At 43.6% G+C, this 24434-nt stretch overlaps 1 protein-coding gene across 1 annotated transcript in view; it reads left to right on the top strand.

Moving 5' to 3' along the window:
• The window catches only part of LOC140721010 (uncharacterized), an 878357-nt gene that overhangs the window by 121631 nt on the left and 732292 nt on the right, over positions 1–24434 (top strand). The gene's annotated exons all lie outside the window — the stretch shown is intronic.

The raw sequence follows: 24434 nt of genomic DNA on the forward strand, positions 1-24434 counted from the left end.
AAGCGATTTTACCTTAACACACCTTCCTGGACGATTTGAAATTAAATGCTACATCACCAATAAAGCTAAAGCAATTAATACAATAGTAGATCTCTTTTCGAAAATTAGGAACATATGCGTGTGTGCGTGCAATGCGCTGCCGGCAATGGTGGTGGATACCGATACGGTAGGGTCTATTAAGATATTTAGGTAGGTTCATGGATCTTAGGAAAATAGGGGGCTATAGGTAAGCCTAGTAATTTCTCAGGTAGGGACATATTCGGCACAACTTTGTTGGTCGCAGGGCCTGTATTGTGCTGTAGGTTTTCTATGTTTCTATGTTACTCTGGACAAGGTAAGTACAGAACATTAAACAGCGAGAAAGAAGTAACAGAGTTAGTCGAATTTAAAACCGATTAGCATGATACCATACAACAGATAGATGACAATGAAATATATAGGTATCTAGGTGTCAAAGCAAAAAAAGAAAATCCGACTGCTACAGAGTCAAACCTTTCCACAGAATTTACTTCAGGCTGAAGAAAATCTGGCAAACAAAGCTCAATAGTAAACATAAAACAATTGCAATAAACACTTCCGGTATATTCGAAATAACATCTTCGCTTGGCAATATATTTCGGTTCGATATCAATCTGGAAAAATTACAAAGAAAAGTAAGACCTCAAAGGAGGAAATTTTAGAAAGAAAAATGTACACTCCAGCACACTTAGATTAACATTACCGAGGACAGAAGGGGAAGAATAATAACAGACATTAAACAATAACATGAAACCCCACTCGTTTCCCTGGCTGTGTAAGTCTAGTTTAATATACACTCCGGTCTGGCCTAACCCGTGATACTGCGAGGGCTGTCCCACCCGATACACCGTTTTGTGTGGATGCTGTGTACTTTGCTGCCCCGTTACAAAGTCCGTGCCAAGGAATAATAGACAGCACGCGGCATAAGATAAAAGGAATTATATTCAGGAATCTTAACTAAAGGTTTAGAAAAGAAAATAAGGATAAAAAAACAAAAGTGCCAATTATAACCATATAACCATATAACAATCACAACACGGAAACAGGCCATTCCGGCCCTCCTAGTCCGTGCCGAACTCTTAATCTCACCTAGTTCCACCTACCGCACTCAGCCCATAACCCTCCACTCCTTTCCAGTCCATATACCTATCCATTTTTACCTTAAATGACACAACTGAACTGGCCTCTACTACTTCTACAGGAAGCTCATTCCACACAGCTATCACTCTCTGAGTAAAGAAATACCCCCTCGTGTTTCCCTTAAACGTTTGCCCCCTAACTCTCAAATCATGTCCTCTCGTTTGAATCTCCCCTACTCTCAATGGAAACAGCCTATTCACGTCAACTCTATCCATCCCTCTCAAAATTTTAAATACCTCGATCATATCCCCCCTCAACCTTCTACGCTCCAATGAATAGAGACCTAACTTGTTCAACCTTTCTCTGTAACTTAAGTGCTGAAACCCAGGTAACATCCTAGTAAATCGTCTCTGCACTCTCTCTGATTTATTGATATCTTTCCTATAATTCAGTGACCAGAACTGTACACAATATTCCAAATTTGGCCTTACCAATGCCTTGTACAATTTTAACATTACATCCCTACTTCTGTACTCAATGTGCTCTGATTTATAAAGGCCAGCGTTCCAAAAGCCTTCTTCACCACCCTATCTACATGAGACTCCACCTTCAGGGAACTATGCACTGTTATTCCCAGATCTCTCTGTTCCACTGCATTCCTCAATGCCGTACCATTTACCCTGTATGTTCTATTTGGATTATTCCTGCCAAAATGTAGAACCTCACACTTCTCAGCATTAAACTCCATCTGCCAAAGTTCAGCCCATTCTTCTAACCGGCATAAATCTCCCTGCAAGCTTTGAAAGCCCACCTCATTATCCACAACACCTCCTACCTTAGTATCATCAGCATACTTACTAATCCAATTTACCACCCCATCATCCAGATCATTTATGTATATTACAAACAACATTGGGCCCAAAACAGATCCCTGAGGCACCCCGATAGTCACCGGCCTCCATCCCGATAAAAAATTATCCACCACTACTCTCTGGCATCTCCCATCTAGCCACTGTTGAATCCATGTTATTACTCCAGTATTAATACCTAACGACTGAACCTTCTTAACTAACCTTCCATGTTAATTAAACTTAACTCTTCCAAGTGACATATTGATCAATCCTCTGTCAACTGTGAACTCCTTGCTCCATCTAATCACGAGTACCCTAACAAAAGATCCAGTTCACTTTCGAAAACACCCGTTATCGCGAACCATAATCCAAATTCAGCTGCTACAGAAAGACCATTACAATAGCAGTGGAACCTCTTCCAGGGTGTTAAATACTAAACAGTCAGATAACACTTCTAATAATATAGTTTCATTAAAAAAAACGGAATTCATACCTCATGTGCACATACACATTCTGACAAGAAGTACACGCCATTACACCTAAAGGAAAGAACAACTCAGAAAGCTTATGACATAATCACTACAGGAGAAGAAGTTAACAAATGGGGGAACATGACCCTCCCTGGAACACTAGTCCATCATGAGCAGACTAAATGTCTACAACGAAGCTTCCAAAGCCTGGCTCACATCGGGAGACCTCATCCCAGAAACAGAGGGGTCCCTTGTGGCATTACAGGGCCACCTGGTGAATACAGAAATATCAAAAATACAGAATAAACGAACAAGAAATATGTCAGAAATTCGAGAGTGTCAAGGACTATGCGTGTCAAGTTGCCATTGGAAGAGAGAAGGTTCTTTAGATATCGAAGCCTGAAGTTTTAATAGTCTCCTGGACAAGATATTATACCCCGCAGTGTCCTAATACGTGGAACACATGCCTGTTGAAGCAACAATAGTGATCTTTCAAGTGTCAATTGAATCTGGCATGGATCCGGAAAAATGGAAAATTGCAAACATCACTCGAACTGTCAGGAAGGGAGAGAGCCAGAAGAAAGGACAGGACAATTAGGCTGATTTCAGTGTCTAGGAATATGTTTAAATCGAATATTACAGTCAACGTATTTTCTGACATGTGTCAGCAAGTTTTCCTCAGGGGAAGGTTTTGTTTGACAAAGCTTTTGGAATTCCTTCAGAGATTATCAAGCAGAATAGATAATGTAGAATCGGTAGCTGTTCTGTTCTTGGATTCTTAGAAGACCTCTGATAAGGCATCAGACATGAGGCTGCTAAAAACGTCAAGATCCACGGTATTACATGATAGATGCTAGCATTGAAAAAGCAATGACTGTTTAGCAGGTAGGAAAGAGTGCGAATAAAGAGAGCCTTTTCTGGTAGGCTGTCGGTGAACAGTGGTATTCCACAGCAGTCTGCGTTGGGATCGCTTCAGTTATATGTAAGAACGTTTTGGATACTGTTGGTCGGGACGACCTACCTGGGACAAGTTGCAGTGGTTGCATCTCTGACACCGAGACTGGACCCTCAGCTCAGAAGAGAAGGAGGGAAAAGAGGAGAGCAGTCGTGATTGGGGATTCGATAGTTAGGGGGACAGATGAGAGGTTCTGTGAAAGAGATCGAGAATCCCGGATGGTCTGTTGCCTCCCAGGTGCCAGGGCCCATGATATCTCGGATCGAGTTCTCAGTATTGTCAAGAGGGAGGGTGAGCAGCCGGATGTCGTTGTCTATGTAGGGACCAATGACGTGGATAGGAAGAAGGAGCAGTTCCTACAAAGTAGATTTAGGTAGTCAGGTGCAAAGTTGAAGGACAGGACCAGCTACATGCTAGTAAGGCCAGAAATAGGAAGATAATGCAGCTAAATACGTGGCTAAGGAGTTGGTGCAGGAGGGAGGGCTTCATGTTTCTGGACAATTGGGCTTTGTTCCAGGGAATGTGAGACCTGTTCCGACGGACGGGCTGCAGCTGAACTGGATGGGGACTAACATCCTTGTGGGAAGGATTGCTAGTGAATCCCTGGGGTGTTTAATCTAGATATGCAGGGGGAGGAGAACCAGAATATTAGAGCAGATAGTGAGGTGGAGCAGGATAAAGGTCATGCGAGATCTACAAGTATAGTGCATGGACTAAAGCCAGATCTGACATATAAATAGGCTTTGAAGAAAGTGAAGCAGAATAAAACGTATAAGTTTAGTAAGGTAGAAGGGGAAAAAGTACCTGAACTTCAATGAAAGAAGCATCAGGAACAAAGGTGATGAACTGAGAGCTTGGATACATACATGGAATTATGATGTAGTGGCCATTACAGAGACTTGGCTGGCACCAGGGCAGGAAGGGATTCTCAATATTCCTGGATTTCAGTGCTTTAAAATGGATGGGGGGGAGGGATGAAGGGTGGCATTACAGGTCAGGGATACTATTACAGCTACAGAGAGGGTGGGTAATGTAGCAGGATCCTCTTTTCTGTCAGTATCGGTAGAAGTCAGGAACAGGAAGGGAGCAGTTACTCTACTGGGAGTATCCAATGGGCCCCCTGGGAGCAGCAAAGATACGGACGAGCAGATTGGGATTTTGGAAAAGTGCAAAAATAACAGGGTTGTTATCATGGGTGACTTTAACTTCCCTAATATTGATTGGCACCTGATTAGTTCCAATAGTTCATAAAACATAGAACAATACAACACAGTACAGGAAATTTGGCCTACAATGTTGTGCCAACCCTTAAACCCTGCCTCCCATATAACCCCCTACCATAAATTCCTCCATATACCAGTCTAGTAGTCTCCTAAATTTCACTACTGTACCTGCCTCCACCACTGACTCAGGCAGTGCATTCCACGCACCAACCACTCTCTGAGTAAAAAGCCATCCTCTAATATCCTCTTTGAACTTCCCTCCTTTTACCTTAAAGCCATGTTCTCTTGTACCGAACAGTGGTGCCCTGGGGAAGAGGCGCCGGTTGTACACCATATCTATTCCTCTTAATATCTTGTATACCTCTATCATGTCTCCTCTCATCCTCCATCTCTCCGGAGAGTAAAGCCCATTCTCCCCTAATCTCTGATCATAATGCATACTCTCTAAACCAGGCAGCATCCTGGTAAATCTCCTCTGTACCCTTTCCAATGCATCCACATCCTTCCTATAGTGAGGCGACCAGAACTGGACACAGTACTCCAAGTGTGGCCTAACCAGAGTTTTATATAGCTGCATCATTACATCGCGACTCTTAAACTCTATCTATCGACTTATGAAACCTAATACTCCATAAGCTTTCTTAACTACCCTGAACTGAACTGGAATTGGACTACCATCTTGCGGGAAGTTTTGCTACTGCTGCTCCGTGGGATTTAAAATAGATTTGCAGGGAGAAGGGATACAGAGTGTTAGAGCAGATAGTGAGGTGGAGGATGATAAATGTCATGCGAGAACTGCAAGTATATTGCTTGGAGTAAAGCCAGATCTAGCTTATGAAGAGGCTTTGAGGAAAGAGAAGCAGAATAAAGGGCGTAAAGGTAGTAAGGTAGAAGGGCTAAAGTGCATGTACTTCAATGCAAGAAGCATCAGGAACAAAAGTGATGAACTGAGAGCTTGGATACATACATCGAATTATGATGTGGTGGCCATTACAGAGACTTGGCTGGCAACAGGGCAGGAATGGATTCTCAATATTCCTGGATTTCAATGCTTTAAAAGGGATAGGGAAGGGGAAATGGAAAGGAGGGGTGGGCATTACTGGTCAGGGATACTATTACAGCTACAGAAAGGGTGGGTTATGTAGCTGGATCATCTTCTCTGACAGTATCGGTAGAAGTCAGAACAGGAAGGTAGCAGTTACTCTATTGGGGGTATTCTATAGATCCCCTGGTAGCAGCAGAGATACAGAGGAGCAGATTGGGAGCCAGATTTTGGAAAAGTGCAAAAATAACAGGGATGCTACCATGTGTGACTGTAACTTAGCTAATATTGATTGGCAACTGATTAGTTCCAGTGGTTTAGACAGGGCAGAGATTGTTAAGTGCGTCCTGGATGGATTTCTGTCACAGTATGTTGACATTCCTACTAGGGGTAATGCCATAGTAGATCTAGTATTAGGTAATGAAATGGGTCAGGTCACAAATCTCTGAGTGTGAACATCTGGGGGACAGTGACCACTGCTCCCTAGCATTTAGCATTATCATGGAAAAGGATAGAATCAGAGAGGACAGGAAGATCTTTAATTTGGGAAGGGCAAATTATGAGGCTATAAGTCTAGAAATTGCGGGTGTGAATTGGGATGATGTTTTTGCAGGGAAATGTACTATGGACATGTGGTCGATGTTTAGGGATCTCATGCAGGATGTTAGGGATAAATTTGTCCCGGTGAGGAAGATAAAGAATGGTAGTGTGAAGGAGCCATGGGTGACAAGTGACGTGGAGAATCTAGTCAGATGGAAGAAGGCAGCATACGTGAGGTTGACGAAGCAAGGATCAGATGAGTCTATTCAGGAAATAGGGTAGCAAGAAAGGAGGTTAAGAAGGGACTGAGGAGAGCAAGAAAGGGGCATCAGAAGGACTTAGCAAGTTTCGTAAAGAAAAACCCCAAGGTATACTTCAATTATGTGAAGAAGAAAAGGTTGACAGGAGTGAAGATAAGCCCGGTTAGGGATAAAGGTGGGAAGATGTGCCTGGAGGCTGTGGAAGTGAGCGAGGTCCTCAATGAATACTTCTCTTCGGTACTCACCAATGAGAGGGAACTTGATGACGGTGAGGACAATATGAGTGAAGTTGATGTTCTGAAGCATGTTGATATTATGGCAGAAGAGGGTTTGGAGTTGTTAAAATACATTAGGATGGATCAGTCACCGAGGCCTGATGGAATATTCCGCAAGCTGCTCCACGAGGTGAGGGAAGAGAATGCTGAACCTCTGGCTAGAATCTTTATGTGCTCGTTGTCCATGGGAATGGTACCGGAGGAGTGGAGGGAGGCGAATGTTGACCCTTGTTCAGAAAAAGGTGGTAAGGAGAGTCCGGGTAATTATAGACCATTGAGCCTTACACCTGTGATGGGAATGCTGTTAGAAAGAAATTCTTAGAAATAGAATTTATGGGCATTTAGAGAATCATGAACTGATCAGGGTCAGTCAGAATGGCTTTGTGAAGGGCAGATCGTGCCTAACAAGCCTGATGGAGTTCTTTGAGGAGGTGACTAGGCATATAAATAAGGGAAGTGCAGTGGATCTGATCTACGTGGATTTTAGTAAGGCATTTGACAAGGTACCACACGGTAGGCTTATTCAATAGGTCTGAAGGCATGGGATCCAGGGAAGTTTGACCAGGTGGATTCAGAATTGGCTTGCCTGCAGAAGGCAGAGGGTCGTGGTGGAGGGAGTACATTCTGATTGGAGGGTTCTGTCTAGTGGTGTCCCACAAGGATCGGTTCTGGGATTTTTATTAACGACCTGGAAGTGGGTGTAGAAGGGTGGGTTGGCAAGTTTGCAGACGAGACAAAGGTTGCTGGTGTTGTAGATCACGTTGAGAATTGTCGAAGATTGCAGAGAGACATTGATAGGATGCAGAATTGGGCTGCAAAGTGGCAGATGGAGTTCAGACCAGTGAAGTATGAGGTGGTACACTTTGGAAGGACAAACTCCAAGACAGAGTACAAAGTAAATGGCAGGGTACTTGGGAGTGTGGATGAGCAGTGGGATATGGGAGTACAAGTCCTCAGATACCTGAAAGTTGCCTCACAGGTAGATAGTGTAGTTACAAAAGCTTATGAAGTGTTAGCTTTCATAAATCGAGGGATAGAGTTTAAGAGTCGCTGGGGAATGATGCACTCTATAAAATTCTGGTTACACCACACTTGCTGTACTGTGTCCATTTCTGATCGCCTCACTGTAGGAAGGATGGATGCTGCCTGGTTTAGAGAGTATGCATTATGATCAGAGATTAAGGGAGCTAGGGCTTTACTCTCTTGAGAGAAGGAGGATGAGAGGAGACATGATAGAGGTATACAAGATATTAAGAGGAATAGATAGAGTGGACAGCCAGCGCCTCTTCCCCAGGGTACCACTGCAAAATACAAGAGGACATGGTTTTAAGGTAAGGGGAGGAAAGTTCAAGGGGGATATTAGAGGAAGATGTTTCACTCAGAGAGTGGTTATTGCGTGGAATGCACAGCCTGAGTCAGTGGTGGAGTCAGATACACTAGTGAACGTTAAGAGACTACTAGACAGACGTATGGAGGAATTTAAGGTGGAGGGTTACATTGGAGGCAGGGTTTAAGTGTCGGCTCAGCATTGTGGGCCGAATGGCCAGTACTGTGCTGTGTTGTTCTACGTTCTATATTCTATGTTCTAACATTCTGCGGAAGTGGAATAGATGGCTTTGTGGCAAAACCTTCAGATGATGCGAAGATAGGTAGAGGGGAAGATAGTTTTGAAAAAGCAGACAGGCTCCACAATGATTTAGACGGATTGGGAGAATGGGCAAAGAGTTAGGGAATTGAATGCAGTGTCTTCTCCTGTATGATTAAATAAAAGCACGGAAAATTTTAGAATTCCTTAAACGTTTATTGGCCGGTTGAGTCGCTGCTGCGAAATGCCAATGCGATGTTAGCATTCATTTCAAGAGGAATAGAATATAAAAGCAAGAATGAATAAAACTTCAGAAAACTCTGGGCAGGCTGCTTTTGGCGTACTGTGAGCCGTTTTGGTCTCACTAAGAAGGGATGTGCTAGAAGGTGAGTGCGGTATCATTTGTACAGGAGGGGAATTATATTTAATTAATTAATTTTGAAGGATTAAAATGCAGGAAGAGCTCAGAAGATTAGGCAGCAACTGTGGAAATGAGTGCGATCTGTATTTAGGGCCGCAGAGAGAAGGTAGCTCTGATCTGGAATGGAGGCCCCATTCTTGGAGCAGATGCAGATGAGATGAAGGAAAGGAGAAAAGGGAATGGTATTTTTACAGGAAACTGCGAGGGAAGAGATATGGACCAGATAACAGTTGGAGCCGGTATGTTTCTAATGAAGAGGGTCGACACTTTATCTCCAGTGATGGAGACACAGAGATTGAGCAAGGGAAGGGAGTTGTTAAAATGGACCAAGTGTAGTTAAGGTCAGTGTGGACGTTGGTGGCAAATGTGATGAAATTCACGGCCTCAGAGCAGGTGCATGAAAAGCATCAATGCTGTCATCAGTGTTCTGGAGGACAAGATGGGGAACATTTCTGGGGAAATTTTGGCACAGGGACGAAGCCCATAGACAGCCTTCGTGCCTGGATAAAGTAGAAGGAGCCGAAAGAAAAATAGTGAGGGCGAGGATGAATTCTGTCAGACAGAGGAAAGTGATGGCGGATCAGGGTAGAGGCGTATTGAGAGTGGTCATTCACGCTGAAAATAAGGCAATCGTGGTCAGGAAATTGATCATTAGAGAGGAGATCACGAGCACGATAAGATTCGCCGATATAGCTGGGAAGAGACTGAATCTGGGAAGACAGAATCGGTTTGAGGTACGAGCATTGGAGTACAGTGGGTCAGGAGCAGGCAGCAAATGGGCCTACCCGGAACAGTCGGGATTGTGGATCTTGGGTATTGGGTCAAAATAAACAGATCTGGGCGAAGGATCTGTGAGTTTGGTGACAGTGGATGGGAGCTCTGCAGAGCTGATGAGGTCAGTAACAGTGTCTTAGTCAGTTTTGCGATGCTGCGGAGCTGGGCTTTCTTTATCTGGTAGGGATAAGGAGGTGTTGGACTCCACAAATTCAGTCCGAAACTTTACAACAGCACAATCTTTGTCTGGGGGTTTGTTGGTAAGTTTGGGATAGGCACAGAGAGAGCAGAGTTTAGAGTGGGTAAGACATGAGGAGGAATGAGGCGTTGTAGTGTACCTGACTGATGTCTCATCCGGAATTAGGGATTAAAAGATCCAAAGCAGGGCAGCGAACCAATGTGATATGTGGAAGGAGTTTTGCAGAAGCTAGAAGTAGAAATCTGTGCGTCGGCTAGAAATTGCAACACCTTGTATTTATTACTGTTAACACTGACTTAGACAATTTGGATGTTGTGTGTTAAAAACAGTATGACTCTCCCTTCTCAGGCTCAAATTGCACAATCAAATAAACACGAAAAACAAAGTTTGTTTGCAGCATTCTGCGGGAAGATTTTACTTTAGAAACTAGCAATATTGCACAGTCGACTTTTATAGCAGAGGCACTTGGTTCTCGGACAGAGGTGTTGACTGTAGGAAGGGTCGCATCATGTTTAATAAGTTATTGTGTTTTTTTTAATCCAAAAAAGTGGTCAGGAAACTCAAAATAATCGAAAAAATTAAATATGTAGGCAAACTAGCCAATGACATGAAGTAGGATGCTAAAAGTCTGTTTTTCAGTTACGTAAAGATTAAAAGGGAGGTGAGAGCTGAAAATAGACCACTGGAAGTGATGCTGGTGAAGTAGTAATAGGGGGAAAAGAAATGGCATATGAGCCGAATTAGAACTTCGCATTAGACCTTACTGTGGAAGACATTACCACTGTGGCTAAGGACCATGCGTGCCAGGGAGAACGCGTGAGAGCCTTTGCTATTACAAACGAAAAAGTGCCAGGGAAACGAAAAGGCATACATTGTACAACACGAAGCTCTTAAAGATGTTGCCGAAGAGATAGGAGATGCATTTGTTATGATCTTTCAAGAATCACTCGATTCTGATATGGGTTTGGAGGACAGTAAAATTTCAAATGTCACTGCACATTTTAAGAAGCCAGGAAGGCAAATAAAGAAAAACATTTTAAGACTGATAGACCAACCTCAGTAGCTTTGAACATTTTGGTGTCCAGTAATAACAATGATGTTTCTGATAATTGGAGATTAATGATAAAGCTGTTAAAAACAGCATGATCTCTGTCAACGGACATCGTTCCTGACAAATCTGAAACAGTTCCTTAAGGACGTAACAAGTAGGATGGAGAAAAGGAAAGGCAGTGGATGTCCTTTACTTGGATTTTCGAAAAGCAGTTGCTATGGTGCTACTCATGATGCTTCACAACAAAATAAAATCACATGGCATTACAGGAAAGATACTGACGTGGTTGGAGTGATAGTAGAATAGCAGGAGTCAGCAAGTGGAATAAAGGTGGCATTATCTGGTTGGCTGCCAGTAACTGGCAATCTTCCTCAGGGGCCTGTATTTAGAATGCTACCTCTCATATTGCTGTCAATGATTGAGGTAATGGAATTGATAGCATTCTTGCAACGTTCAGAGATGTTCTGAAGATAGTTGGATGGGTCGGTAGTGCCGAGGAAGCAATACGATTGAGGAAGGAAATTTGAGCATCAGGGTATATGGTGAAAGGGCAAGTGTGTGGGGTTGAATCGATCCGGGATCAGCCATTCCAAAATGATAGACGGGATCATTGGTTTGAATGGATTAATTCTACTCCTTTGTCTAATGGCTTCATGGTCTAAGGACTTATACAAACTGGCAGAATGCTCGAAAAAAATAGCAGATGGAATACAGTTTTCAGAAAGGAATGAAAATGCATTTTGGCAAAAGGAACAAACGTGCAGAATGTTATCTAAGACAATTCAAACATGAGAGGAGCAGAGGGCCTGAAGAGACGACTTGCTAGACTCCGTGAAGGTTGACTTACAGATTGAGCTTGTCGTAAAGAAGGAAAGTGCAATGTTGTGATTCATTTCAAAGTGGAATATAATATAAAAACAACAAGATGTTGCTGAGGTTTTGTAAGATATTCTTCTGTTCTTGGAAATATTGCCAATAAGTTTGGCCTTTTAAGTTCTTGCAGTATTTTAATCCTTCAAAGATATGTTTTCCTTTCCTCTGCGATTGATGCTGCACTGCCCTTGTCTGATGATAGCACATCCGTTCATAGTGGGACCAAAACGGCTCACTGTACTGCATGAGCGGCTTCCCCAGCGCTCGATAAAGATTCATTCAAAATTACGCCTTGCTTTTATATTCTATTCCTTCTGAAATGAAGGTTCCACTGCTAATGTAATGGCCATTCTGTAGAAGCTGGGTATGGGATATGGTTAGAGATAACGGGTGTTTTGGAATGTGATCCTTTTCAGTTCTTACTGTTCTTTGTAAATTTTCGAGAATGATTTTGGCCGAAATATGTTGCTAAAACAAAGACGTTAACACGAATATCACGGAAGCGTTCTTTCCATTTGTTGTAAGTTTACTATTGAACTTTGTTTGGCAGATTTTCGAAAGCCTGAAGTAAATTATATGGAACGCTTTTTTCATTTGTCGGAATATGATCCATTTTGCTTGTTGTAGACACCTAAATACCTATTGTATATATTTCATGTTCATCCATCTGTTGTATCATCTCATGGTACTCATTTATGAATTCAACTAGCTCTACTACATCTTCCCCTCTACTTAATGTTCTGTGGTTATCTAGTCCAATCCATATGTCAGATTTTTTTTCGAAAAAAGTTCTACTATTTGCATTCATTGCTTTAGCTTTAAAGGTGAACTAGCATTTATTTTCAAATCATCAGGAAGATGTTTTAAGATGTAATTGGTTTGGTTGCTTCTGAACTGAATCCCTATATTCCTCTGTTTCAGCTGAATTAGAGAGCGGGTTTGAAGACTGTCAAAACCCCAGTAGTCTAAGAGTGTCGCTGGGAATTGCATGGGTAACCTGCACTGCCGTCTTAGGGGGCGGAATAATGTGCTGGGACCATCTCGTACAGTCACTCTACATGAGCGCACAGTTCTGCAGTATGGGTTGCTATACGAAGTGATTTAACCTGAGGTCGGTGCCCAGAACTGCTGCCACTGGATTTGACCCGTGATTTTACTGTTGTATTCCAGACTCACCCTGCTCGGATTATAGACAATGACGGTCAGTAGCTCGACAACAGAATAGTTGCAGTTCTGTGTAACGTCCGAAATGTGATGACGATCAAACTAGGATTCTAACGACACAGATGTCTTCATCCATTTGCATAAGTGGCTGAGGTTCATTTGGAAGCATTGTGGAGAACGGTGAGGTGTCTCACATACTGTCCTCCTCGTAGGCAAAGTAGGTCAGCTGCTCTCTGGATTCACTCATGTTTGTGACATTGCGGCGGTGTCCTAGTTAATCAATGAACATCTGTTTGCACAAAGTAGCTCCATACGATCATAAGAACATTAAAAAAATAAGAAATAGGAGCAGGAGTAGGCCATCCGGCCCATCCAACCTGTCTCGCTATTCAATAAGTTTATGGACGATCTGTCTGTAAACTCAGCTCCATCGACCTGCCTCTTCCCCATAACCCTTAATTGTCTTACAATGTAAAAAAAAAACTATCTAACTGTTTCTTAAATATAGTTAGTGAAGATGCCTCAACTGCTTCCCTGGGCAGAGAATTCCACAGATTCTCCTCATGTCCGTGCTAAATCTTCTCCCCTGAATCTTGAGGCAATGTCCCCGAGCTTGAGTCTCACCTACCAATGGATACAACTTTCCTACTTCTATCTTATCTATCCCTTTCAAAATGTTGCATGTTTCTATAAGATCCCCTCTCATTCTTCTGAACTGCAGAGAATATAATCCCAGGCTACTCAATCTCTCCTCATAGGTTAACCCCTTCATCCCGATGCAATATTTGCGGGCAAAGTACTTAAAATCACGAGTTTCTTATTTTTCCCGTCTCCTGCACTGGCTGTTCTGCACAGCAACAGCCTGTGTTATCTCGCCGTATATAGAGGCTCTGGACAAACACACAACCAGTACAGCAAGACAACACTGAGCTAAGCCGTAGTACTTAGTGCCTCAGCATTGGAACAGTAGTCAGTGGATGTTAGAAACAAGGGGTTATTCTGTACTTATCGCGCCCCAATTTCCACCTCTCTCTCTCTCTCTCTCTCTCTCTCATTTTCTCTCACTTCTCTCTCTCAATTCCATCTCTCTCACTCTTTCTCCTTCTCTCTCTCGCTCTCTCTCTTTCTATATGTCTCTCTCCCTCCCCTTGCCTCGCTGCCTCTTCAACTATGCTTTCTCTCTCTAATTCACACACTCTTACATCACCATCTCTGTTCCAGCTGCTCTCTCTCGCAACTCCTGCAGTCTCTATTGAGCAATTTCATCTCTCTCCCCCATCCGTCCCTCCGCCCCTGTCCACATTTCGCCATGTTCTGTCCCATTCCCTCTGTCTCCGTCTGGAATATGTGCATCCACCTCGCTCTCTACCCTGCCATATCATCTTCAACCCACCTGCAGAGACTCAGTATCTGACAAAACACCGTGCCGGAGATGTTGTTGAAGTTAAGCCTGGGTCTGGGTTATTGATCACACAAGAAACACTGGGTCTAAATGCACCTCCAGCATGTTGGCAGTCTGTAAGAGCGGGAAATCACGGTCAGTGGTGTTCAGGACACAGCGACGTCACCCATGAACTGAGGAGTGCCACAGATCCAAGGACCAAAGTTTCTGACGACATTCACCATGTGTAGGTGTGAGCGCAGAGCAGGGCTTGGGATGATGAAATGGAATATGCAGTGGCCGGGTAAGTGTGTGGGAAGGTGGCAATGGAATATCGTGTGGATGGCTGTAAGGACATCTACCTTTGTGCTGAAGACAATGTCTTTATTAAATAAAAAGTGATCTGTCGGTGCTGATGCCCAGTTTGTGGAGCAGGGCCACCACACCAGAGACTGAAAACCAGCCTGGGAGAACAGTCGCTAACTCTCTGCACTGATGGCGCTGGGCTTTCTCCCCAAAGAGCTTGCTCAGTGAAGATGGAAAAGTTCATTCGAATTGTGCGCGACGTTTTTGCAGATGTACCGAGTGTATTGTGGACAGTGTTAGTCTCGGAGAGGGCAGTGAAGATTACCTAGGGAGGGGTACTGGTCTGTCCTCTGCAGTAGATATTAACAAATAGAATCAGAATCACAAAAATTGCTTGAGGAACTCAGCAGGCCAGGCAGAATCTATGAAAAAAAAATGTACAGTCGTAGTTTCGGGACGAAACACTACTCTAAGACTGGAGAAAAAGGAAAAGCTGAGGCATCGACATAAAACGTTGTGTGGAGGAATTGAGTAAATGGGATGGAGTTTTACAAGTAGCAGTGTCAGACGAGGTACAGAACAAGTACGAACGTAGAACGCCATCCCCTTCTCGCAGTTCCTCCGTCTTCCACAACCAAGCACACCTCTCCCTATCTCCTTATCCACGTTCTGCTCTCCATACGGATCTCGCAGTGTGCGACTTTCTTATCTTTGCAAGCAGAAGAAGTGCCACAGATCCTTACCTAAACAGTCCTTCCATGTGAGCCGACACTTCCCCTGTGAGTCTGTTGCGGTCACTTATTGTGCCCGTTGCTCCCGGTGTGGCCTGCTGTATATCGATGAGACTCGACGTAGATTGGGAGACCGCTTCGCCATGCATCTACTATCCATCCGCCAGAACCAGCGGGATCTTGCAGTGGCCACCGACTTTAATTCCAATTCCCATTCCCATTCAGATTTGTCCATCCATGGCCTCCTCCAAAGTTGTGACGAGGCCGCACTCTGGTTATAACAACTCCTTATATTCCATTTGGATATCCTGCAACCTGATGGCAAGAACATCGTTGTCTAAAACTTCCAGCAATGTGCCCAGGCCCTTTCCCCTTTTTCTCCAATTCCCATCGCCTTTCCCCTCTCTCACTTCATTTGCTTGTCCGCCCGTCGCCTCCCTCTGGTGTTCCCCCCACCTTTTATTCTTCTTTCTACCATGGCCTCCATCCTCTTTCACCAATCAACTTCCCATCTATTTACTTCATCACTCCCCCTCCAGGATTCACCTATCACATGGCGTTTCTATCTCCCCTCCACCCAACTTTATATTCTACTCCTCAGGTTTCTGTTTTCCAGTCCTGCCGAAGTGTTTCATTCGGAAAACTCCAGTGTATTTGTTTCCATAGATGCTACCTAGATGGGAAATATAAAGGTTTGCGTGTGTTGGAGAGCATTACTGGAAGTTTCAAAGATCACTGTTCATGTCATCGGGTTGGAGGCGAGCCAATCAGAACATCAGGCGCTCTTTCTCCATCCTAAGTGTGGCTTCATCACGACAGAGTGGAGATCAGGGATGGACATACCTCAATGGGAATGGAAGTGGAAGACCACTAGAATGAAAAGCCTCACCCTGAGAGCATATGCGGCGGCGACTGAGGACTTGAGAGCAGGGGATGGCGTTTTAACATGCGGCAGGGTTGAACAAGTTATAGTTACTCTCGCCTTCCGTCCCTTTCCATACGGATCGTATATTCGTCACTGCCCACCGATCTTCCTCCTGGCACACAGAGCAGTTGCTAGACCTGCCCCTACACATCCCCCCCCTCACTGACATTCTGTGGTCCCGGTGTGACTTATTGTATATCAACGAGACTCGAAATAGATTGGGAGACGGATTTGCCAAGCATCTACGTTCCGTCCGCCAGAACAAGCGGGGTCGGAAACTGGCAACCGAGTTTGCTTCCATTTCTCATTCCCATTCTGATATGCCCATCCATGACCACTTCAACTGTTGTGAGGAGGCCACGCTGAGTTTGGAAAACAGCACCTTATATTCCGTTTGATTAGATGCAACCTGACACCACGAAAATCGATGTATCAATCTTCCTGTAATATGCCACGCACCCTCTGCCTTTCACGATTTCTCACCCCTTTTCACCCCCCTCACTTACCAGAGAAAGGGAAACTATTTGCGATTAAGTACATTTCATTAGAACTGAGGAGAGAGAGAAAAGTAAGTTGGTCTGGGCAGAGAAGTTGGGAAGGCGCTGTAGTAACCAAATAAATATCCCTGTTCGGGTGAGATTTGAGCACTCCATGTGGTAGATAATTTGTTTTATCTGATGTACGAGGTAGAGTGCAAAGATCGTTTTAAGCACTGTACCAAACACTCCGCACCTTCTATCTGACCACCCCACCCCTCTATTCGCCCTTAAACCTTGCAAATCCTCCTCGGCAGATTTCACCCAGTCACTCTTCCTCTCCCACCTAATCTCTAGGAACCCTCCTTCCCTTTCTCTCTAAGAGAGTTCCGTGCAGGTTTTCTGTCTTTTTCTGGAATGGAGGAGGCTGGCTGGGTTGTTCTAACCGTTGGAGGGCATGGAAGGTTCACACATTGGGAACGTTATCCCATGTTGCAGATGTGTTTCTAAGGTACACCATACAGATTTAAGAGGCGGGGTGAGAGGTTCACAGGTTCTGTAGCCGTAGGGCTAGTTGTGGTGGTGCTGGGGTTTCTGGAGCCTTATTGCGGTGCCCGGGTGGGGCAGGATGGATATACTCTTGCCTGCAATCCCTAGTATCGAGATGATACATGAGAATTGTGGCTTTTTTGCCACTATACGAAATCAATACGAAGCTGTTGGGAACCAGAATTGACCCAACGGGCCGAAGGGCTGCCTGCTGTATGACCCGATCAATGACCCTATGCTGATGGCAAACACTGGGTAGTGACTGCTTCTGTTTTCACAGGGTGATTATGCTGCCCGTGTTTCTGTTTACGGCCTCACTGGTCTTCGAAGCTGGCTTGAGCGAAAGGTAAGCTGTGTGCGAAATCGCATCCTTCCGCAGTCCCACATCTGCCGCTCAGTCCCGATCCCTGCCTAGCCCGGCCACCCTGCCCTGTACCGCCTCCGACACGACCCTGCCTGACCCCCCTCCTTCCATTCCATCTTCCTGCACCAGCCTGCCTCCTCAACCATGCTTCCCTGCACCAACTCGCATCTCCAATACACAGCGCGTCAACCCTGATTCTCCCTGCTACGTAGACCGGGGCCAGGACGACAACGGAATAGTCGGTTTACACAAATGTATTCAGCCACATCAGTAACGGTAGACACTCGGCAACAACCAATATAAGAGCTCGGAAATGAGCTGCTTTCACAAAATACATTCACACTCGAAACCAAGTCAAAACAGGTGTAACTCCTACACGTCAAAGCATTGGTTTCACCCGCATGCGCACTCACCACATCATCACTATCGATATGATGCAGTACTCTCTCCAGTCTCACCACTTACCAGCCCATTTCCTTCTGGCTTCGTACTCATTTCTGTGCTGATACTCAGCCCATCTTAGCAACTTTCTACAGCCAGCGCACCTCCCCTTTCATACCTACTCTCGAGACCATCCAGCACGCCTTCCATTCCTACTCACCAATCTTATCTCCTAGCCCACCTTCCGCGTTTCTCTCTCCAGGACCCTCTCCTCCCGATTGCTCTATGTACAATGTCCCGTGTTTCTTACAGGCCTTGCGTACATCATTGAGTTCTGCATCGCTACCCATCGGGACTGCATACCAGCCCGATGACCCTCTACAAACGTGGATCAGTATAAATATTTAATTGGACTGTTCCCTTGGCGATTTTGCCCCGGCATATTTATCAGGGAGAAAACGGAAATAATAAGTGTGGATCGGAGAGGGGGAGTTTGTGCAACAAAGCATGTTTGGGTAAGGAGACTGGTCCAAAAAGACGGGACAGGAGAAGTGAGGTGATGGAGACAGGGCCAGTTGTGAGGTGGGGCAGACCAGGGCAAGGAATAAGGAATCACGTCTTTCTGACATTCTGTGACTACACTTCCACTGCAGAGACGCTAAGTGTGACGGTTTACCTAAGTGTTGACTTGCTGTACTGGGTCTGCGTTTATCCACAGTCTCTATATACGGAGAAATGACAGAGGCTATGTCTATGCAGAACCCCCAGTGCAGGAGGACAAAGACAACTCATGATTCTGAATACATCTGCCGCAAGTGTCGCATCATCGAATGGAGCTACCTGTGCAAACCAAAGCTCATTATTTAACTAGGATACAACATCAATATCACAAACATGAGTGGATCCAGACAGCAGCTGAAACTGCCACCTACTTTGCCTACTGTGAGGACAGGATGTGAGACACCTCACCGTTCTCCACAAAGCTTCCAAATTAACTAGAATCACTTAAGCAAATAAGAGAAGGCATCTGCATCGTTAGAGTCCTAGGTTGGTCGTCATTGCTTTTCCGCGGTTACACGGAGCTGCACCTGTTCTGTTGTTCCGGTAAAGACACTCAGTGAGTGTTATTGGAGTAGAGTCCAGGGTAGAACTGTCCATCCACACGTCGGATCCAGTGATATGAGGTGAGGAACCGACCTCAGGTTACAACCCTCCTTAGAGAAATGACTACTTCAAAACTGTGTGTTCATGTAGACTCACGGTAAAGAATGACCCCAGCACGTTCGACCCCACAAGAGACGATGGTGCCGGTTCCCCGTGCATTTGAAATTAAACCAAGGCATTTTTCCCGACGGCACTCAATGCTTGCTCGGGTTTGGACTTTCTTTGAACACGGTCTGTAATTGACTGAATCAGAGAAATATTGGGTTTCAGATTAGAAACAACCAAACAATTTATTGCTTAACAAACCTTCCTGGCCAATTTGAAATTTAACGCTACTTCACCAATAAAGCTAAAGCAATTATAACAATAGTTGTAATCTTTTCGAAAATTAGGAACATATAATCTAGACGAATAAGTACAGAGCATTAAGCAGAGAGAAAGATGTTATAGTGTTCGTCGAGTTTAAAACCGAATAGCATGATACGATTCAACAGATGGATGACTATGACCTATACAGGTTTTCAGGTGTCAAAGCAAAGACAAATCAGACTCTACAAAGGCAAACATTCCAAATAATTTAATTCATGCCTAAGAAAATCTGCCAAATAATGCTCTTTAGTAAACAGAAAAAAACGTGCAATGAAGACTTCCGATATAACCAGTGTATCACAATGCCATTAGTTTCAATATAGCTATGGAGAAGGATAGGTCTGGACCCAGGGTTGAGATTTTAGATTGGAGAAAGGCTAACTTTGAGGATTTAGAAGGAGTGGATTGGGACAATTTGTTTTATGGGAAGGATGTAATAGAGAAATGGAGGTCATTTAAAGGTAAAATTTTGAGGGTACAGATTCTTTATGTTCCTGTTAGGTTGAAAGGAAAGGTTAAGACTTTGAGAGAGCCATGGTTTTCAAGGGATATTGGAAACCTGGTTCGGAAAATGAGAAAGATCTACAATAAATATAGGGAACATGGAGTAATGAGGTGCTCGAGGAATATAAAGAAAGTAAAAAGAATATTAAGAAAGACATTAGAAAAGCTAAAAAAAGATATGAGGTTGCTTTGGCAAGTAAGGTGAAAATAAATCCAAAGGGTTTCTACAGTTATATTAATAGCAAAAGGATAGTGAGGGATAAAAGTGGTCCCTTAGAGAATCAGAGTGGACTGCTATGTGTGGAGCCAAAAGAGATGGGGATGATTTTGAACAATTTCTTTTCTTCGGTATTCATTAAGGAGAAGGATATTTAATTGTGTACGATAAGGGAAACAAGTATGGTAGTTATGGAAACTATGATGATTAAAGAAGAGGAAGTACTGGTGCTTCTAAAGAATATAAAAGTGGATAGATCTCTGGGTCCTGACAGGGTATTCCCTAGGATCTTGAAGGAAGTTAGTGTAGAAACAGCATGGGCTCGGACAGAAATATTTCAAATGTCATTAGAAACGGGGATGGTGCCGGATTATTGGCGAATTGCTCATGTGGTCCTATTGTTTAAAAAGGGTTCTATGCGTAAACCTAGCAATAATCGGCCTGTACGTTTGATGGCAGTGCTGGGTAAATTAATGGAAAGTATCCTAGGAAACGGAATATATAATTCTCTGGATAGACAGGGTCTGATTAAGAACAGTCAACATGGATTTGTGCGAGGAAGGGCATGTTTAACAAATCCTATTGAAATTTTTTAAGTGGCTACTAGGAAAGTTGACGACGGTAAAGCAGTGGATGTTGTCTATATTGACTTCAGTAAGGCCTTTGACAAGGTTCCACAAGGAAGGATAGTTAGGAAGGTTCAATCGTTAGTTATTAACATTGAATTTGTAAAAATGGATTCAACAGTGGCTAGATGGGAGATTTCAGAGAGCAGTGGTGGATAACTGTTTGTTAGGTTGGAGGCCAGTGACAAGTGTTGTGCCTCAGGGATCTGTACTGGGTCCAATGTTGTTTTTCACATACATTGATGATCTGAATGATGGGGTGGAAAACTGGATTAGTAAGTATGCACACTAAGATATGTGGCGTTGTGGATAGTGAAGTAGGTTTTCAAAGCTTGCAGAGAGATTTAGGCCAGTTAGAAGAGTGGGCTGACAGATGGCCCATGGAGTTTAATGTTGATCAGTGTGAGGTGTTACATTTTGGTAGGTCTAATCAAAATAGGACATACATGGCAAATGGTAAGGCATTGATGAATGCAGTAGAGTGATCCAGGAATAATGGTGCATAGTTCCCTGAATGTGGAATCTCATGTGGATAGGGTGGTGAAGAAAGCGTTTGGTATGCTGGACTTTATAAATCAGAGCATTGAGTATAGGATTTGGGATGTAATGTTAAAATTGTACAAGGCATTGGTGAGGACAAATTTGGAGTATTGTGTACAGTTCTGGTCACCGAACTATAGGAAAAATGTCAACAAAATAGAGAGAGTACAGAGGAGATTTAGTAGAATGTTACCTGGGTTTCAGCACCTAAGTTACAGAGAAGAACAAGTTAGTTATTTATTCTTTGGAGCGTAGAAGGTTGAGGGGGTACTTGATAGAGGTATTTAAAATTATGTGGGGTAAACATAGATAGAGTTCACGTGGATAGGCTTTTTTTCATTGAGAGAAGGGGAGATTCAAGCAAGAGGGCATGATTTGAGAGTTAGGGTGCAAACGTTAAGGGGTAACACGAGGGGGGACTTCTTTACTCAGAGAGTGGTAGCTGTGTGGAACGAGCTTCTTGTAGAAGTGTTAGAGGCAGGTTCGATTATGTCACTTAAAAAAATGGATAGGTATATGGACAGGAAAGGAATGGAGGGTTATGGGCTGAGTGCAAGTCGGTGGGACTAGGTGAGAGTAGGCTTTCGACATGGAATAGGAGGGCCGAGATTACCTGTTTCCATGCTCTAATTACTATATGATTCTATGGTTATATCCGAATTAACGTCTTCATTTGACAAGATATTTTGGCTCGATATCAGTCTGGAAAATTTACAAAAAAAAATAAGTCGTGACAGGACAAACTTCCTAAAAATGTATACACTCCAGCACAGTTAGATTAACATTACCGAGGACCAAAGGGGGAAGAAGAATAACAGACATTAAACAATAACATGAAACCCCGCTGATTTCCCTGGCTGAGTAAGTCTAGGTTAATATACACTTTGGTCTGGCCTAACCCATGATATAGAAAGGGCTCTGCCAACGCAAACCCCGTTTTGTGTGGATGCTATGCACTTTGCCACCCTTTACAAAGTCAGTGCCAAGGAATAATAGCACGCGGCATAAGATAAAAGGCATATTGACCTATTCTCTATCACCTACGAACCCTTGCTCCATCTAATCACGGTTACTCCTGACAAAAGATCCAGTTCACATTAGAAAACTCCCGTTATCGCTAACCATAATTCAAACCTAGCTGCTACAGGAGGTTGCTACAGGAAGCTGCTACATTACCCTAGCAGTGGAACCTTTCCCAGGGTGTTACATACTGAGAGGTTAGGTAACCCTTCTAATAATATAATTTCATCAAAGAAAGCGGAATTCATAGCCCATGTGAGCATATGCATTCTGACAAGAAGCACACGCCGTTATACCTAAAGGAAAGAACAGCCCAGTAAGCTTAAGAAATAATCACTACAGGAGAAGAATTTAACAAATGTGGGAACATGAACGTTTCTGGAACAATACCCTGTCATCTGAGCAGACTAGATGTCTACAAGGAATCTTCGAAAGCCTGGCGCAGATCGGGGGACCTCATCCCAGAAACAGAGGGGTCACCTGTAGCATTACAGGGCCACCTGGTGAATACAGAAATATCAAATATACAGTATAAACAACCGAGAAATATCTCAGAAACTCGAGAGTGTCAAGGACAATGTGTGTGAAGTTGCTATTGGAAGGGAGAATGTTCTTTGGATATCGAAGTCTGAATTTTGAAAAGTCTCCTGGACAAGATATTATGCCCTCCAGGGTCCTAATATGTGGAGCACGTGATTGTGGAAGCAACACTAGTCATCTTTCATGTGTCATTTGATTCCGGCATGCTTCCGGAGAAATGGAAAATTGCAAACGTCACTCAAAGATTCATGAAGCGAGAGAGCCAGAAGAAAGGACAGGACAATTAGGCTGAGCTCAGTGTCTAAGAAGATGTTTAACTCGATTATTAGAGTCAACATGATTTCTGACAAATGTCAGCATGTTTTTTTTCTCAGGGATCGGTTTTGCTTGACAAAACTACTGGAATTCCTTAAGAGATTATCAAGCAGAATAGTCAATGTAGAATCGGTAGCTGGTGTGCACTTGGATTTTTAGAAGACCTCCGATAGGGCATCAGACATGAGGCTGCTTAAAAAGTAAAGATCCACGGTATTGGATGACCGATGCTAGCATAGAGAAAGCAATGACTGTTTAGCAGGAAGGAAAGAGTGAGTATAAAGAGAGCCTTTTCTGTGAGGTTGTCGGTGACTAGTGGTGTTCCACAGTGGTCTGTGTTGGGTCCGCTTACGTTATACGTAAGAACTATCTGTGAATTTGGAATAGATGGCTTTGTGACAAAGTCTTCAGATGATGCGAAGATACGTAGATGGGTAGATAGTTTTTAGAAAGTAGACAGACTCCATAATGAATTGAACGGATATGGAGAATGGCAAAGAGGCAGCTAATTGAATGCAGTGTCTTCCCCTGTATGGCGATGCATTTTGTTAGATTAAATAACGGCACAGCATATTTTCTTAATGGAGTGAAAACAAAATTTAAAAAAATCTGAGGTGCAAGGTGACTTTTGCGATCTCTGCAGATTCACCTAAATGTTTATTGGCAGGTTGAGTCAGTGCTGTAAAATGTCAATGCAATGTTAGCATTCATTTCAAGAGGAATAGAATATAAAAGCAAGAAGCAAGGCTGAATGAAACTTTTTAAAGCGCTGGGCAGGCCAATTTTGGAGCACTGTGAGCCATTTGGTCCCACTAAGAGGGGATGTGTTAACATCGAAGAAGATTAGTGCAATATCAATTGATGAATAAGGGAACATATTTTAATCATTTTTGATACATTGAAATGCAGGAAGAACTCAGAAGATCAAGCAGCAACTGTGGAAAAGAGTGCAATCGATGTTTAGGGCCGCGGAGAGAAGGCAGCTCTGATCGCCTGGAATGGTGGCCACATTCTTGGAGCAGATGCTGATGAGATAAAGGAAAGGGGAAAAGGGAATAGCATTTTTACAGGAAACTGGGAGGGAAGAGGTAAGGACCAAATAACTGTTGGAGCCAGTATGTTTCTAATGAAAAGGGTCGGCAATTTGTTTCCTTTGATTGAGAGAAAGAGATCGAGCAAGGTAAGGCAGTTGTTAAAACAGACCAAGTGTACTTAAGGTCAGTGTGGAAGTTGGTGGCCAATGTG

Source organism: Hemitrygon akajei, unplaced genomic scaffold, assembly GCF_048418815.1.
Source record: "Hemitrygon akajei unplaced genomic scaffold, sHemAka1.3 Scf000049, whole genome shotgun sequence".
Lineage (NCBI taxonomy): Eukaryota > Metazoa > Chordata > Chondrichthyes > Myliobatiformes > Dasyatidae > Hemitrygon > Hemitrygon akajei.